The 15,385-nt window shown below is 47.1% G+C and overlaps 1 protein-coding gene across 3 annotated transcripts in view; it reads left to right on the forward strand.

Moving 5' to 3' along the window:
• ghra (growth hormone receptor a) overlaps window positions 1-15,385 on the forward strand; it is a 173,176-nt gene that overhangs the window by 13,314 nt on the left and 144,477 nt on the right. Inside the window, exon 1 of one of the 3 annotated variants that reach the window (XM_048527652.2) lies at window positions 4,439-4,650. The exons of 1 other annotated variant lie outside the window; for it this stretch is intronic. The gene's annotated coding sequence lies outside the window, so the exon portion shown is untranslated. Of the gene's footprint in view, window positions 1-4,438; window positions 4,651-15,385 lie in introns of those variants that run through there. One more of the 3 variants, XM_048527653.2, reaches the window with a different exon arrangement.

Genomic DNA, 15,385 nt, shown 5'->3' on the forward strand with positions numbered 1-15,385 from the left:
AGGAGCACAAAAGCTGACGTTTCGGGCCTAGACTCTTCATCAGAGAGGGCTCTCTGATGAAGGGTCTAGGCCCGAATTGTCAGCTTTTGTGCTCCTGAGATGCTGCTTGGCCTGCTGTGTTCATCCAGCTCCACACTTTGTTATCTTGGATTCTCCAGCATCTGCAGTTCCCATTATCTCTGAGCAGGTTATTGCTGAGCAGGTGCTGTTCGACAGCGCTGTTGATGATACCTTCCATTACTTACTGATGATTGAAAGTAGACTGATGGGGCAGTAATTGGCTGGATTGGAGTTGTCTTGTTTTTTGTTTACAGGACATACCTGTGGAAAATCTTCCATATTGTTGGGTAGATGTCAGTGTTGCAACTGTACTGGAACAGATTGGCAAAGGGAGTGGCAAGTTCTGGAGTACAAGTCTGTAGTACTATTGCCGGAATGTTGTCAAGGCCCACAGCATTTTCAGTATTCAGTGTCTCCAATCATGTCTTGATATCACATGGAGTGACTTGAATTGGCTGAAAACTGGCAACCAGTTGGGGACCACTGGAAGAGGCTGAAATGGATCATCCACTTGGCATTTCTGGCTGCAGATTGTTGTGAATGATTTAGCCTTATCTTTGCACTGATGTGCTGAGCTCTTCCATCATTGATGATGGGGATATATCTAATATCTGTTGCTATTCTGCAACTTGCCATCGCTATCTGAACAATCCTGAATATCCCTTGTATTACACCAACAACTGATTTAAGATGATCAGTTGGGCTCATAATCTGGCTCTCATGCTTGGTAGAAGCTGGATTCTTCAGAAAACGGGGATTCTTTAAGGGTTTGCATCTTACAACAGGCAAAATCTTGGGGATGCTGTTCCTTGGAGTGTTCCCCGTGGCACCACTTGTCAACCAATCAGGATCTCATTTCTCATGTTGTGGAAATTGTTTTGAAATTTGGCTGTCTTGCTTCTATCCTGATGAATGAAGATGAAATGGTTGACAGCATGGCTCTTTCTATAGCAATGTCCTCCGTTTCCCTCTCCTCCTTGAATTACTCTGCCTTAGTACTTGTATAATCTCTCACATCTTGAATTTTTATCAGCTCAGATTATCATCAGCCTAAAATATTGTTGATTTTCCTATCTTTCTAATGTTCCAGATGTTGCTCGGTTGTTACAGTACTCCTGGTGTTGGTGTTACGGTTGTATTTGGAAAAACACTTCTTAAATAGTCAGCAATCAACTCAGTTTCCAGTTTTTCTGCTGGTCTTGTTTATGTGGTCTTCAGAAGATTGAACTGGAAAAACAAACACAAAGGGCAAACAGTGTACAAACTCAGGATCAATATCTGAACAAAACAAGTAACTAGCTCGTCCATTATTTAGTTGTTTGAGAATATAAAATAGGAGAGTCTCAAGCTCTCAATCAACATATTGACAACTTGCACTCTCTAAAAGGAGTTGTCAAACTGTGTGGTCAGTTTTCCGACTAGCTTCCTGCCTCTTCCCATTCCAGCTAAACTGTGTGGTCAGTTTTCCGACTAGCTTCCCGCCTCTTCCCATTCCAGCTAAACTGTGTGGTCAGTTTTCCGACTAGCTTCCCGCCTCTTCCCATTCCAGCTAAACTGTGTGGTCAGTTTTCCGACTAGCTTCCCGCCTCTTCCCATTCCAGCTAAACTGTGTGGTCAGTTTTCCGACTAGCTTCCCGCCTCTTCCCATTCCAGCTAAACTGTGTGGTCAGTTTTCCGACTAGCTTCCTGCCTCTTCCATTCCAGCTAAACTGTGCTGTCAGCTATGTGCAAGTTAGGAGCACGTTCAGCTCTGATCAGGCAGCTATAAATTCCAGCCCCACAAGTTTGAGCAGAAACATTGAGGCTGATAACCTGGTCCAGCACTGAGGAAATGGACAGTGCTGCTTGTTTCACTGAAGTCCTGCCTGCCCTTTCAGGAGATTACTTCAAAGAAGATTTGGGTAATTCTCCCAGTAACGCAAGAGAGGGTTCTGGCTATGAACAGAATGACACTTTTGCTGAAATGAGAGATGTGTTGCTGAAGGGTTTTTTACGGTGCAGACTAGAAAGTGAAATTAAAGCCTCAATCAGGTCCATGATCTTATTGAATGGCAGAGTAGGCTTGAGGGGCTGAGCAACCTATTTCTTACATTCCAATGATCTTACGGGACAATTAAAGCCACCAGTGCTTTCAATGTTATCACTGGTTCTATCTGTCAGTTCACAATCCCCCGCCATAACGTCGAGAGAGAGAGAGAGAGGGACAATTACAACGTATAAACCTGAAATGTAAACCTTACACAGGTGTATAGGTTTGTTTGTATATTGTTTCTCTCTCTCTACAGATGCTGCTCCAGCATTTTCTGTGTGGGTTTCAGATTTCCAGCATCCACAGGATTTCGCCTTTATTTGTGTAAATAGAAAGAAACCATTTTCTCATTTGTGTAAAATCTAAAACAAGAGGTACAGATTGAAAGAAATTAGTAAAAGAATCACTAATGAATACAGGGAAGCTTTCTCAGAAGTGAGACATTCAGGTCTGCAATGCTCTGCCTGACGGAGTGGAGAAGGATCTTAAGACATTTAGAACAGAGGGAAAATTCCACAGAGTTGGATTCAAGCAGCCTTTCCGATCAGGATGAGGAGACATGGGACGGGATCAGAAGGGCAGAGTGCAATGTGTTTGGAACATTTGGAGGCGAAGGATGAGCACTGAGGCTTAGAAAGGAGCCATGCTGTCACTCTCAGCGAATTTCAACAACTGGAATGTCTGGGAACATCGCTTTCCAACCTTGGCCAAGTGGAAGGGAAAGTACTGGAGGTGTGTGGTTCCATTCGTCATTGTTTGGTGTTCCTCAGTTGGCAGCATTCCGGAGGACAAGTGCCAGCAGGTGGTTTCCCCACCTTGCATTTCCAGGTGATTGGCAGCTGTAAGAGTCACGAGGAGTAAAGTTATAGGCCCCTGTCACTGGGATATGAGCTGAGAGTAGGCAATGCTATCCTTCTTTAGCAGAAGTCACAACTGGCTCAAAGGTAGAAGACAGAGGATGGTGGTGGCAGGTTGCATTTCAGACTGGATCCTGTGACCAGCGGTGTGCCACATGGATTGGTGCTGGGTTGACTGCTTTTCATCATTTAAATAAATGATCTAGATGCTAACAGAGGATGTGTGTTTAGTAAGTTTGTAGATGACACAAAATTGGAGGTACAGTGGACAGCAAAGGTTATTGCAAGGTACAAAAGGATCTTGATCAGATGAGCCAATAGACCAAGGATTAGCGGATGGAGTTTAATTTAGATAAATGTACAGTGTTGAATTTTGGAAAGGTAAAACAGGGCAGGTCTTGTACACTTAATGGTAAAGTCCTAGGGAGTGTTGCTGAACAAAGAGACCTTAGAGTGCAGGATCATAGCTCCTTGAAACTGGAGTCATAGGTACATAGGTCAGTGAAGGACACTTTTGGTACGCCTGCCTTCATTGGTCAGTACATTGAGTATAGACCATAAGACATAGGAGTGGAAGTAAGGCCATTCAGCCCATCGACTCCACTCCACAAAGTTGGGAGGCCATGTTGCGGCTGTCCAAGACATTGGTGAGGCCACCTTTGGAATATCGCATTCAATTCCTGCATTCATTTTCACATGTCTTAGGAAGGATGTTGTGAAAATTTCAAGGGTTCAAAAGAGATTTACAAAAATGTTGCCAGGTTTGGAGATTTGAGCTTTAGGGAGAGGCAGGACAGGCTGGAGCTATTTTTTCTGGAGACTCGGAGGCTGAGGAATAACCTTATAGAGGTTTGCAAAATCATGAGGGGCACGGATAGGGCAAACAGACAAGGTCCTCTCCCTGGGGTCAGGGAGTCCAAAACTAGAGGGCATTGGTTTAAGGCGAGAGGGGAAAGATTTACAAGGGACCTAAGGGGAAACTTTTTCATGCAGAGAGTGGTGCGTGTATGGAATGAGCTGCCAGAGGAAGTGGTGGAGGCTGGTACACTTACAACGTATAAAAGGCATCTGTCTGGGTATATGGAGAGGAGCAGTTTAGAGGGATATGGGCCAAATGTGGGCCAATGGGACTAGATTTATTTAGAACATCTGGTAGGCATTGATGAGTTGGACCAAAGCTCTATGATTCCCTTTGCAATGACTGTCAGTTCCTGTCTCAAGTTAGAAGGACCATTGTCAAATTCTGAATTATTTCCGGTCCACAAAGAGACAACCTCCAAACTTCTGTTTGCAACTCGTCAGAATTGCACTGGGAGCACTTTTCCCAATTGCAAGTGGAACAGAAGGAGCAAACATGGATGGGAGAGGGACAGAGAGGAAGAGATCGGAGAGATGCAGGGACGGGAAGGAGAGACAGAGGGAGGGATAGAGAAAGAGACAGACAGAGAGAGGGAGGGACATTGGGAGGGAGGGACGTTGAGAGGGAGGGTAAGTCTGGCTGCGGAATGCTGCTGGCTGTACAGTAAAGGCTTGTGCTCCGACACCGTCTCTGACCCATGGACTCGGGGAGAGGTAGGGAGCGGCTCGGGAGAGCAGCCGTACGGAGAGCTCCTTGTGCGGGCTGAGAAGCGAAGAGCGCTCCGGGGAGACGACAGAGCAATCGGGCAGCTCCAGCCCCGGGGACAGGCAAAGGGCACCGGGTAGGTAGGTACTGCCCCTGTCTACCCTCCCACCCCCGGGCCCTGGGACATGAGCTGCCAGATGGAGGGGGCTGGGGGTTGTGTTTTTCGGGCGGAGGGTCCCCCCGAGCCTTTTGAAATGGTTAACGTGAGAAGCGATGCAGACTATTATTCTGAATTTAAATGCGTGCATTCGGATCTCTAGGTCCTTGTTTTCGCACATCTGTCCTCAATTTCCAAACCTTTGCGCCTTTTCTGTCGCCATTGCTTCTCAAGAGCGCTTGTGTTTTCAACTTTCGTGGCTTTAAAAATTGTACAATTCTCTTGGGGTTCTGGAAGAGATAGATCTTAAAGGGCTTGATGTGTCTCTGTGTCTGAGTTTTGCTTCTATGTCTGTGACTGTGTGTGGGTGGGTGGTGGGGTGTGCGTGGAGAGAGAGGTCTGTGTGTATCTGCCTCTGCTTCTGGGTGAAAATGCATTTGCTGAAGTTTGGTTGATTTTTGTGTTTGGTTGGGGAGGCATTGAGAAGAGGCTGTGATGGGGGAGGGGCGGAACAACGGGGATGTCGGGGTTGAGGGAGGGTAAGGGGCTTGAGGAGAAGGTTTTGAGGGGGTGTGAGGTGGAGAAGGATTTGAAGGGGAAGAGAGAGGGGGTGTGAGATGAGGATGGGTTTGAGGGAAGTGGGTGGGTTTTGAGTGGAGGGTGTTCGAGAGAACGAGTTTGGGAGGGGAGGGTTTTGAAGGGGTGTGAGGTGGAGAGGGGTTTGATGGGGGTTCGGGAGGTGTTTTTGGGGTTGGGGAGTGTTTTGGGAGAAGTTTGACTGGACAGAGAGAGGTTTGAGGGGAATGAGTATTTTGAGAGGAGGGGGAGGTGTATTTCTGGTGGGCTCACCCTCTAATGCAGTGTCTGTGATTTGTGAGGTTACATTGTGTATCTGTGAACAGTGGAAATGTTGCGAAGGACAGGCTGATAGTGAAAACAGAATGCATAACCTGACTTGAAAAATGTACAAAGAGAGGAGAGGTTGGGAACAGTGGGCAGAAGAGAGAAAGACAATTGGAAATAGAAACAGAGATAATGAGAACTGCAGATGCTGGAGAATTCCAAGATAATAAAATGTGAGGCTGGATGAACACAGCAGGCCAAGCAGCATCTCAGGAGCACAAAAGCTGACGTTTCGGGCCTAGACCCTTCATCAGAGAGGGGGATGGGGGGAGGGAACTGGAATAAATAGGGAGAGAGGGGGAGGCGGACCGAAGATGGAGAGTAAAGAAGATAGGTGGAGAGGAGAGTATAGGTGGGGAGGTAGGGAGGGGATAGGTCAGTCCGGGGAAGACGGACAGGTCAAGGAGGTGGGATGAGGTTAGTAGGTAGGAAATGGAGGTGCAACTTGGGGTGGGAGGAAGGGATGGGTGAGCGGAAGAACAGGTTAGGGAGGCAGAGACAGGTTGGACTGGTTTTGGGATGCAGTGGGTGGGGGGGAAGAGCTGGGCTGGTTGTGTGGTGCAGTGGGGGGAGGGGACGAACTGGGCTGGTTTAGGGATGCAGTGGGGGAAGGGGAGATTTTGAAACTGGTGAAGTCCACATTGATACCATTAGGCTGCAGGGTTCCCAGGCGGAATATGAGTTGCTGTTCCTGCAACCTTCGGGTGGCATCATTGTGGCACTGCAGGAGGCCCATGATGGACATGTCATCTAGAGAATGGGAGGGGGAGTGGAAATGGTTTGCGACTGGGAGGTGCAGTTGTTTGTTGCGAACTGAGCGGAGGTGTTCTGCAAAGCGGTCTCCAAGCCTCCGCTTGGTTTCCCCAATGTAGAGGAAGCCACACCGGGTACAGTGGATGCAGTATACCGCATTGGCAGATGTGCAGGTGAACCTCTGCTTAACGTGGAATGTCATCTTGGGGCCTGGGATGGGGGTGAGGGAGGAGGTGTGGGGGCAAGTGTAGCATTTCCTGCGGTTGCAGGGGAAGGTGCCGGGTGTGGTGGGGTTGGAGGGTAGTGTGGAGCGAACAAGGGAGTCACTGAGAGAGTGGTCTCTCCGGAAAGCAGACAGGGGTGGGGATGGAAAAATGTCTTGGGTGGTGGGGTCGGAGCTCGAACAGTTCATCCACTTCACCAACACCTTCCACCCCAACCTTCAGTTCACCTGGGCCATCTCCAGCACACCCCTCACCTTCCTGGACCTCTCAGTCTCCATCTCAGGCAACCAGCTTGTAACTGATGTCCATTTCAAGCCCACCGACTCCCACAGCTACCTAGAATACACCTTCTCCCACCCAACATCCTGCAAAAATTCCATCCCCTATTCTCAATTCCTCCGCCTCCGCCGCATCTGCTCCCACGATAAGACATTCCACTCCCGCACGTCCCAGATGTCCAAGTTCTTCAAGGACCGCAACTTTCCCCCCACAGTGATCGAGAACGCCCTTGACTGTGTCTCCCGTATTTCCCGCAACACATCCCTCACACCCCGCCCACCCCACAACCGCCCAAAGAGGATCCCCCTCGTTCTCACACACCACCCCACCAACCTTCCGGATACAACGCATCATCCTCCGACACTTCCGCCATTTGCAATCCGACCCCACCACCCAAGACATTTTTCCGTCCCCACCCCTGTCTGCTTTCCGGAAAGACCACTCTCTCCGTGACTCCCTTGTTCGCTCCACACTACCCTCCAACCCCACCACACCCGGCACCTTCCCCTGCAACCGCAGGAAATGCTACACTTGCCCCCACACCTCCTCCCTCACCCCCATCCCAGGCCCCAAGATGACATTCCACATTAAGCAGAGGTTCACCTGCACATCTGCCAATGTGGTATTCTGCATCCACTGTACCCGGTGTGGCTACCTCTACATTGGGGAAACCAAGCGGAGGCTTGGAGACCGCTTTGCAGAACACCTCCGCTCAGTTCGCAACAAACAACTGCACCTCCCAGTCGCAAACCATTTCCACTCCCCCTCCCATTCTCTAGATGACATGTCCATCATGGGCCTCCTGCAGTGCCACAATGATGCCACCCGAAGGTTGCAGGAACAGCAACTCATATTCCGCCTGGGAACCCTGCAGCCTAATGGCATCAATGTGGACTTCACCAGTTTCAAAATCTCCCCTTCCCCTACTGCATCCCTAAACCAGCCCAGTTCGTCCCCTCCCCCCACTGCACCACACAACCAGCCCAGCTCTTCCCCCCCACCCACTGCATCCCAAAACCAGTCCAACCTGTCTCTGCCTCCCTAACCTGTTCTTCCTCTCACCCATCCCTTTCTCCCACCCCAAGCCGCACCCCCATCTACCTACTAACCTCATCCCACCTCCTTGACCTGTCCGTCTTCCCCGGACTGACCTATCCCCTCCCTACCTCCCCACCTGTACTCTCCTCTCTACCTATCTTCTTTTCTCTCCACCTTCGGTCCGCCTCCCCCTCTCTCCCTATTTATTCCAGAACCCTCACCCCATCCCCCTCTCTGATGAAGGGTCTAGGCCCGAAACGTCAGCTTTTGTGCTCCTGAGATGCTGCTTGGCCTGCTGTGTTCATCCAGCCTCACATTTTATTATCTTGGAATAGAAACAGAAAGAGCTGGAAAATCTCAGCAAGACTATGAAATTCTGTGAAGAGACAAACAGTTAATGTTTTGAGTTGAACATGATTTTGTGAAATGTTAACTCCGTTTCTCTCTCCACAGATACTGTTGGACCCACTGAGTCTCTCCAGTATGTTGCTTTTCTTTCTGATTTCCAGCATCTTCTGAAGTTTGCTTTTATTTTAGACAATTGTGGACCTGTGTGCCTGGACAGTAACCAGTTGGAATGAATCAGCCATTAGCTATAGCACCCTTGCCTGGCTTTCATTCTACATGATCAACTTAAAAATGATAGGTTTCTGTGCTGGACAAACTGTACTGGACAATGATATGACAGCGGAGCTAGTATCTGAAGGGTGATTCAGGGGTCTGAGGTTGTGGAGGGGTCCAATACAAGTCAGTGGCCAAAAAGGAATCAAAGACAAGGGTGGGATGTTTCTAAAGAGAGAACAGGTGAAGAGATTAGTTCAAGACTTCACACTGTTGAGCTAAAAGAAGGTGTGATCCATTCAGAAGTGGACTTTGAACAAACTGTCCCTAAAATGGGGAAGGCAGATGGTGTATAACTCTTTATCGCAAGGGGACTGGAGGACAGAATAGAGAAAGATATTGCCAGGGTTGGAGTATAGGGAGAGGCTGAATAGGCTGAGGCTAATTTCCCTGTAATGCCAGAAGCTGAGGGATGACCTTATGGAGGTTTATAAAATCATGAGGGCATAGCTAAGGTCTCTTTTCCAGAGTATTCAAGTCCAAAACTAGAGGGCCATAGGTTTAAGGTGAGAGGGGAAAGATTTAGAAGGGACCTGAGGGGTACCTATTTCATGCAGAGGGTGGTGAGTACATGGAACGAAATTACTAGAGGAGGTAGTAGAGGCAGGGATAATTACAACACGTAAAGGAGTCTGGATGGGTACAGAGAAATTTGGGCAAATGCTGGTATATGGGATTAAATCAGTTTAGAATATCTGGTTCATGCAGACGAGATGGATCGAAGGGTCCTTTTCCGCGCTGTTTATGACTCTAAGTCTTGCTATAATTGTACAGAGCTTTGATGTGAATATGTCTGGAGTAGTGGGTGCAATTTTAGTTTCCGTGTCAAAGGGCGGATGTATTTCTGCTGCAAAGGGTCAAAATATATGTGGGTGTCAGCTGAGGTCTCCACCCCAGAGCCACGAACAATGCCAGGAACAATAAATCATAGGGGACTCAGCAAAAAAACGTCAGACTAAGGCTGCAGTGGACGAATTTGTCGTAAGCTGCTCCTCCAGTCACAGGCTGGATCTATCCTGCATTTGCTGCAGATTGGCTCATTGATTAAACATGGGAGAGAACCAGTCTGTGATAGGGGGAGTAACCAGCAGTCAGGAAAGTCCTGGTGGTAATCAAGAGTGACCAATGGCTGGCAGCTAGAACCCAGGAGCTTGACTGTTTTAAGCGGATGAAGGGAGAGTGTTGCCTGTTGGGTCCTGAGGTAGGGTGGGAGGGGAGGGAGGGGTCAGAAAAAAACGAAGGAAGCTACAAGGGACTTCCGTCCTTAAAGTTAAATAAAAACCGAAAGAACTGCAGATGCTGTAAATCAAGAGCAAAGCCAAAATTGTTGGAAAAGCTCAGCAGGTCTGGCAGCATTTGTGAAGGAAAAATCAGAATTAACGTTTCAGGTCCAGTGACTGTTAGTGACTGACAATCAGTACGTGTTAGTTATCACATAGTCTGCCGTTACACCCTACCGATTGTTAGTCACTAACAGTCCCCATGAACAACTATTCATCCTTCTAGCCAGACTGTTATCGATTCCTTTTTCTATCCAACTGATCTTCTCTCTCTTCAGGCTCTATCCTATCGTTTACTCCCTACGCCATTCTCCTCCTTGTTTTCTGCATGTAAATCAATGTTTGTACAGCTACTATCAGCTCTGAGGAAGGGTCACTGTATGTGAAATGTTAACTCTGATTTTCTTCTTCACAGGTGCTGCTAGACCTGCTGAGTTTTTCTAGCAACTTCTGTTTTTGTTCCTGATTTACAGCATCCGCAGTTCTTTAGGTTTTTAACCTGGTGACATGTTTGTTTTATAAAGTGCAAAGGGATTTTTTTTTACTTTAAAGATGCCATGTAAATGCATGTTTTTGTTGAAGGGAGAATCCCATGGTTGGGAGAAGCAATGCATGAAGCTCTGTTTTGGTGCCTTCTCTGGATGTTTTGGCTAAAAGCAGCATTGTAGGGTAAAGATTGAGGATAAAAGATCTTTGGGATTGAGTTGAAAATCAGATAAAGCCCATGTCCCTTGAATGCTCCCAAAACATTGATACCATCACAAACAGCCTGAGTCTTAAAGGCATATGCTCCCTTATAAAAACATTATGATTGGGTCGAAACTCCACAGCTAAAACTGACAGACAACACTGGTACAGTTTTCATCCTGTAGCTTGTTAGCTTGAAGCTGCAGCATTTTTCCTGAGAGTTATGAGACAAAGCCCAATCACAAGGCTTCATTACATAATCTGGTCTGATACTACAGCATATTACTGAGGAATGCTGCAATGTTGGCAAAAATATCTTTCCAAATAAACATTCAATGCAAGCCAAGACAGTCTGATTGGTTGGATAACAGAACTAAAACAGTTTTTGAGTAAGTGCAGAGGCTCTCAGTGTTTCAGATTAACATTGCTACCTAGTGAACATAACTGACACATTGGTCATTCAACTCCAGCAATGAGGGTCTGCTGAAGGACTGCTCTGGGGCAGTTTCGCATTCTTTCAGTCCTGCACTAAAATACATTGTTGCTCTGAACAATTAAGGATCTTTCTTTATTTACTGTTGGGACTTGGGCATTGCTGGTTTGCCAGCATTTATTGGCTTTTGCTAGTCGTCCCTTGAGAAGGTGGGCATGAGCTGCCTTCTTGAACTGTCGCAGTCAATGTGCTATAGTTTGACCCACAATGCAGTTAGAGAGGGGTTTCCAGGATTTTGACCCAGAGACAGTGAAGGAACAGCAACATATTTCCAAGTCAGGATGGTGAGGATCTTGGAGGGGAACTTGCAGGGGGTGGTGTTCCCATGTATATGCTGTCCTTCTCCTTCTGGACAGAAGTGGTCGTGGGTTTGGAAGATGCTGTCTGAGGATCTTTGGTGAATTTTTGCAGTGCATTTTGTTGGCAATACACACTGCTATTACTGAGCGTTGGTGCTAGAGGGAGTGAATGCTTGTGGATATGGTGCCAATAAAGCAACTGCTTTGTCCTGGATGGTGTCAAGCTTCTCAAGTGTTGTTGGGACTGCAGACATGCAAATGGAGAGTATTCCATCATACTCCTGATTTGTGTCTTGTAGATGGTGGACAGGATTTGGGGAGTCAGGAGGAGAATTACTCGCTGCAGTATTCCTAGTTTATTATACTGATTGCATGAGTCATATGAATCCAGTCAGTTTCTGGTCAATGGCAACGCCTAGATTGTTGTGATGGAAATGTCATTGAATGTCATATGGCAGTGTTTACATTGTCTTCTATCGGAGATAGTCATATCTGGCATTTGTGTGGCAGGAATATTACTTGCTACTTGTCAGCCCAAGCCTGGATATTGTTCAGATCTTACAGTATCTGAATCAGGATTGCTTCAGTGTCGTGAATGGTACTGAACATTATGGAGTCATCAGCAAACATCCCCACTTATGACTTTATGATGGAGGGAAGGTCATTGATGAAACAGCTGAAGATGGTGGGACTTAGGAAACTTGCCTGAGGAATTCTTGCAGAAGACCTCGTGGAGCTAAGACGACTGACCTTGAACAAGTTGCTGAACAGCCTCTCCCTGTCCCTATTTCTTGTAGTCTTATACTCTAACCACCACTTCCTAAGTGTCAAGTACAGCTCCAACCACTGGAGACTTTGCTCCCTGATACCCACGGATTCCTGCTTTGCTCGGGTCCCTTGATGCCACACTCGGTCGAATACAGCGTTGATGATAAAGGCAGTCACTCTGACCTGACCTCTGAAATTCAGCTCTTTTGTCCATATTTGAACCAAGGCTGCAATGAATTCAGGAGCTGAGTGGCCCTGGTGGAACCTAAACTGGGCGTTGCTGAGCAGGTGCTGCTTGACAGCACAGTTGATGACATTTTCCATCACTTTACTGATGATTGACAGTTGCCTGATGCGGCGGTAATTGACCAGGTTAGATTCATGTTGCTTTTCTGTACTGGACGACCTGGACAAATTTCCACAATGGCATCTACCCGACAATGTTGTAACTGTACTGGAACAGCTTGGCTAGGTGAGCGGCAGGTTTGGGAGCACAAGTCTTCAGTACTGTTGTCAGAATGTTGTCCAGGTCCATGGCCTTGGCATTATCCAGTTTCTCCATCCATTTCTTAATATCACATGGAGTGAATCGAATTGGCTGAAGACTGGTATCTGTAATGCTGGAGTAGCCCAAGATGGATCATCCACTCGTCACATCCGGCTGAAGATTGCTCAAAAGTTTCAGCGAATGATGAGAACCTGAGAATTAATTTTAAGTTCTGAACTGCAGTGTGAAGAAGCAAATTTAATCTTGGGCTGTACTGGAGGAATCTTTCCAATTGCTTCACATTCAAAGAATTTTATTGTTGTTCACGTCCTGTTGTCAGGCTTTCTGGAATACAATTGCCAATGATGCTTATAGAACATAGAACATAGAACATAGAACAGTACAGCACAGAACAGGCCCTTCAGCCCACAATGTTGTGCCGACCATTGATCCTCATGGATGCACCCTCAAATTTCTGTGACCATATGCATGTCCAGCAGTCTCTTAAATGACCCCAATGACCTTGCTTCCACAACTGCTGCTGGCAACGCATTCCATGCTCTCACAACTCTCTGCGTAAAGAACCTGCCTCTGACATCCCCTCTATACTTTCCACCAACCAGCTTAAAACTATGACCCCTCGTGCTAGCCATTTCTGCCCTGGGAAATAGTCTCTGGCTATCGACTCTATCTATGCCTCTCATTATCTTGTATACCTCAATTAGGTCCCCTCTCCTCCTCCTTTTCTCCAATGAAAAGAGACCGAGCTCAGTCAACCTCTCTTCATAAGATAAGCCCTCCAGTCCAGGCAGCATCCTGGTAAACCTCCTCTGAACCCTCTCCAAAGCATCCACATCTTTCCTATAATAGGGCGCCCAGAACTGGACGCAGTATTCCAAGTGCGGTCTAACCAAAGTTTTATAGAGCTGCAACAAGATCTCACGACTCTTAAACTCAATCCCCCTGTTAATGAAAGCCAAAACACCATATGCTTTCTTAACAACCCTGTCCACTTGGGTGGCCATTTTAAGGGATCTATGTATCTGCACACCAAGATCCCTCTGTTCCTCCACGCTGCCAAGAATCCTATCCTTAATCCTGTACTCAGCTTTCAAATTCGACCTTCCAAAATGCATCACCTCGCATTTATCCAGGTTGAACTCCATCTGCCACCTCTCAGCCCATCTCTGCATCCTGTCAATGTCCCGCTGCAGCCTACAACAGCCCTCTACACTGTCAACGACACCTCCGACCTTTGTGTCGTCTGCAAACTTGCTGACCCATCCTTCAATTCCCTCGTCCAAGTCATTAATAAAAATTACAAACAGTAGAGGCCCAAGGACAGAGCCCTGTGGAACCCCACTCACCACTGACTTCCAGGCAGAATATTTTCCTTCTACTACCACTCGCTGTCTTCTGTTGGCCAGCCAATTCTGTATCCAAGCAGCTAAGTTCCCCTGTATCCCATTCCTCCTGACCTTCTGAATGAGCCTTCCATGGGGAACCTTATCAAATGCCTTACTGAAGTCCATATACACCACATCCACAGCTTGACCCTCATCAACCTTACTAGTCACATCCTCAAAAAACTCGATAAGGTTTGTAAGGCATGACCTACCCCTCACAAAGCCGTGTTGACTGTATTTGATCAAGCCATGCTCTTCCAGATGGTCATAAATCTTATCCCTCAGAATCCTTTCTAACACCTTGCAGACGACAGACGTGAGACTTACCGGTCTATAATTGCCGGGGATTTCCCTATTTCCTTTCTTGAAGAGAGGAATTACATTTGCCTCTCTCCAGTCCTCAGGTACGACTCCAGTGGAGAGCGAGGATGCAAAGATCTTCGCAAGTGGCGAAGCAATTGCATTTCTCGCTTCCCAAAGCAGCCGAGGACAAATCTGATCCGGGCCTGGCGACTTGTCAATCTTAATGTTTGACAAAATTTTCAGTACATCAGCTTCCTCTATCTCTATCCATTCCAGCATGCACACCTGCTCTTCAAAGGTTTCATTCACTACACAGGTCGTTTCTTTCGTAAAGACAGAAGCAAAAAACTCATTTAGGGCTTCCCCTACCTCCTCAGGCTCCACACACAAGTTCCCTATGCTATCCCTGATCGGCCCTACTCTTTCTTTGACCATTCTCTTATTCCTCACGTAAGTGTAAAATGCCTTTATCTTGTCGATCCACAATGTGGGATTGCACTGAATATGTACAAAGCAAAGTAACTGATGCAGAGATGATTTTGTTCAGTTGGAGATGACAGAACATGTTGTCTCCAGGCTCAGATACACCATACTGAGGGAATATTGCACTATCAGACACCCCGGCAGGTACATCATATTGAGGGAATACTGCACTGTCGGACACTCCAGGCACAGTAGCACCATATTCAGAGATCACTGCGCTGTCAGATACTCCAGGCATGGGGACACTGTACTGAGGGAATTAAGGACTGTTGGACACACCAGGCACAGGACCACTGTACTTAGGGAATACTGCACTGTCTGACACTCCTGGCATGGGTACACCATACTGAGGGAATAGTGCATTGTCAGACACTGAGACACAGTACTGATGGAATGCTGCACTGTCAGACACTTGTGGCACGAGTACAACATACTGAGGGAATACTGCACCGTTAAACACACCAGGCAGAGGCACGCTCTACTGAAGTAATACTGCACTGTCAGTGACTCGAGGCACAGGGACAGTGTACTGAGAGAATACTGCGCTAACATACACTCTTGACATAGAGACAATGTCGAGCAAATACTGTGCTGTCAGACACATCAGGCGTGGGTACACTATATTGGTGATTCTCCTACAATGTGGTAGATACATTCTTGTGTGATCTTGCACTATGGAAAATCACCGTAGAAA

The sequence above is a fragment of the Stegostoma tigrinum genome, chromosome 3, assembly GCF_030684315.1.
Source record: "Stegostoma tigrinum isolate sSteTig4 chromosome 3, sSteTig4.hap1, whole genome shotgun sequence".
Lineage (NCBI taxonomy): Eukaryota > Metazoa > Chordata > Chondrichthyes > Orectolobiformes > Stegostomatidae > Stegostoma > Stegostoma tigrinum.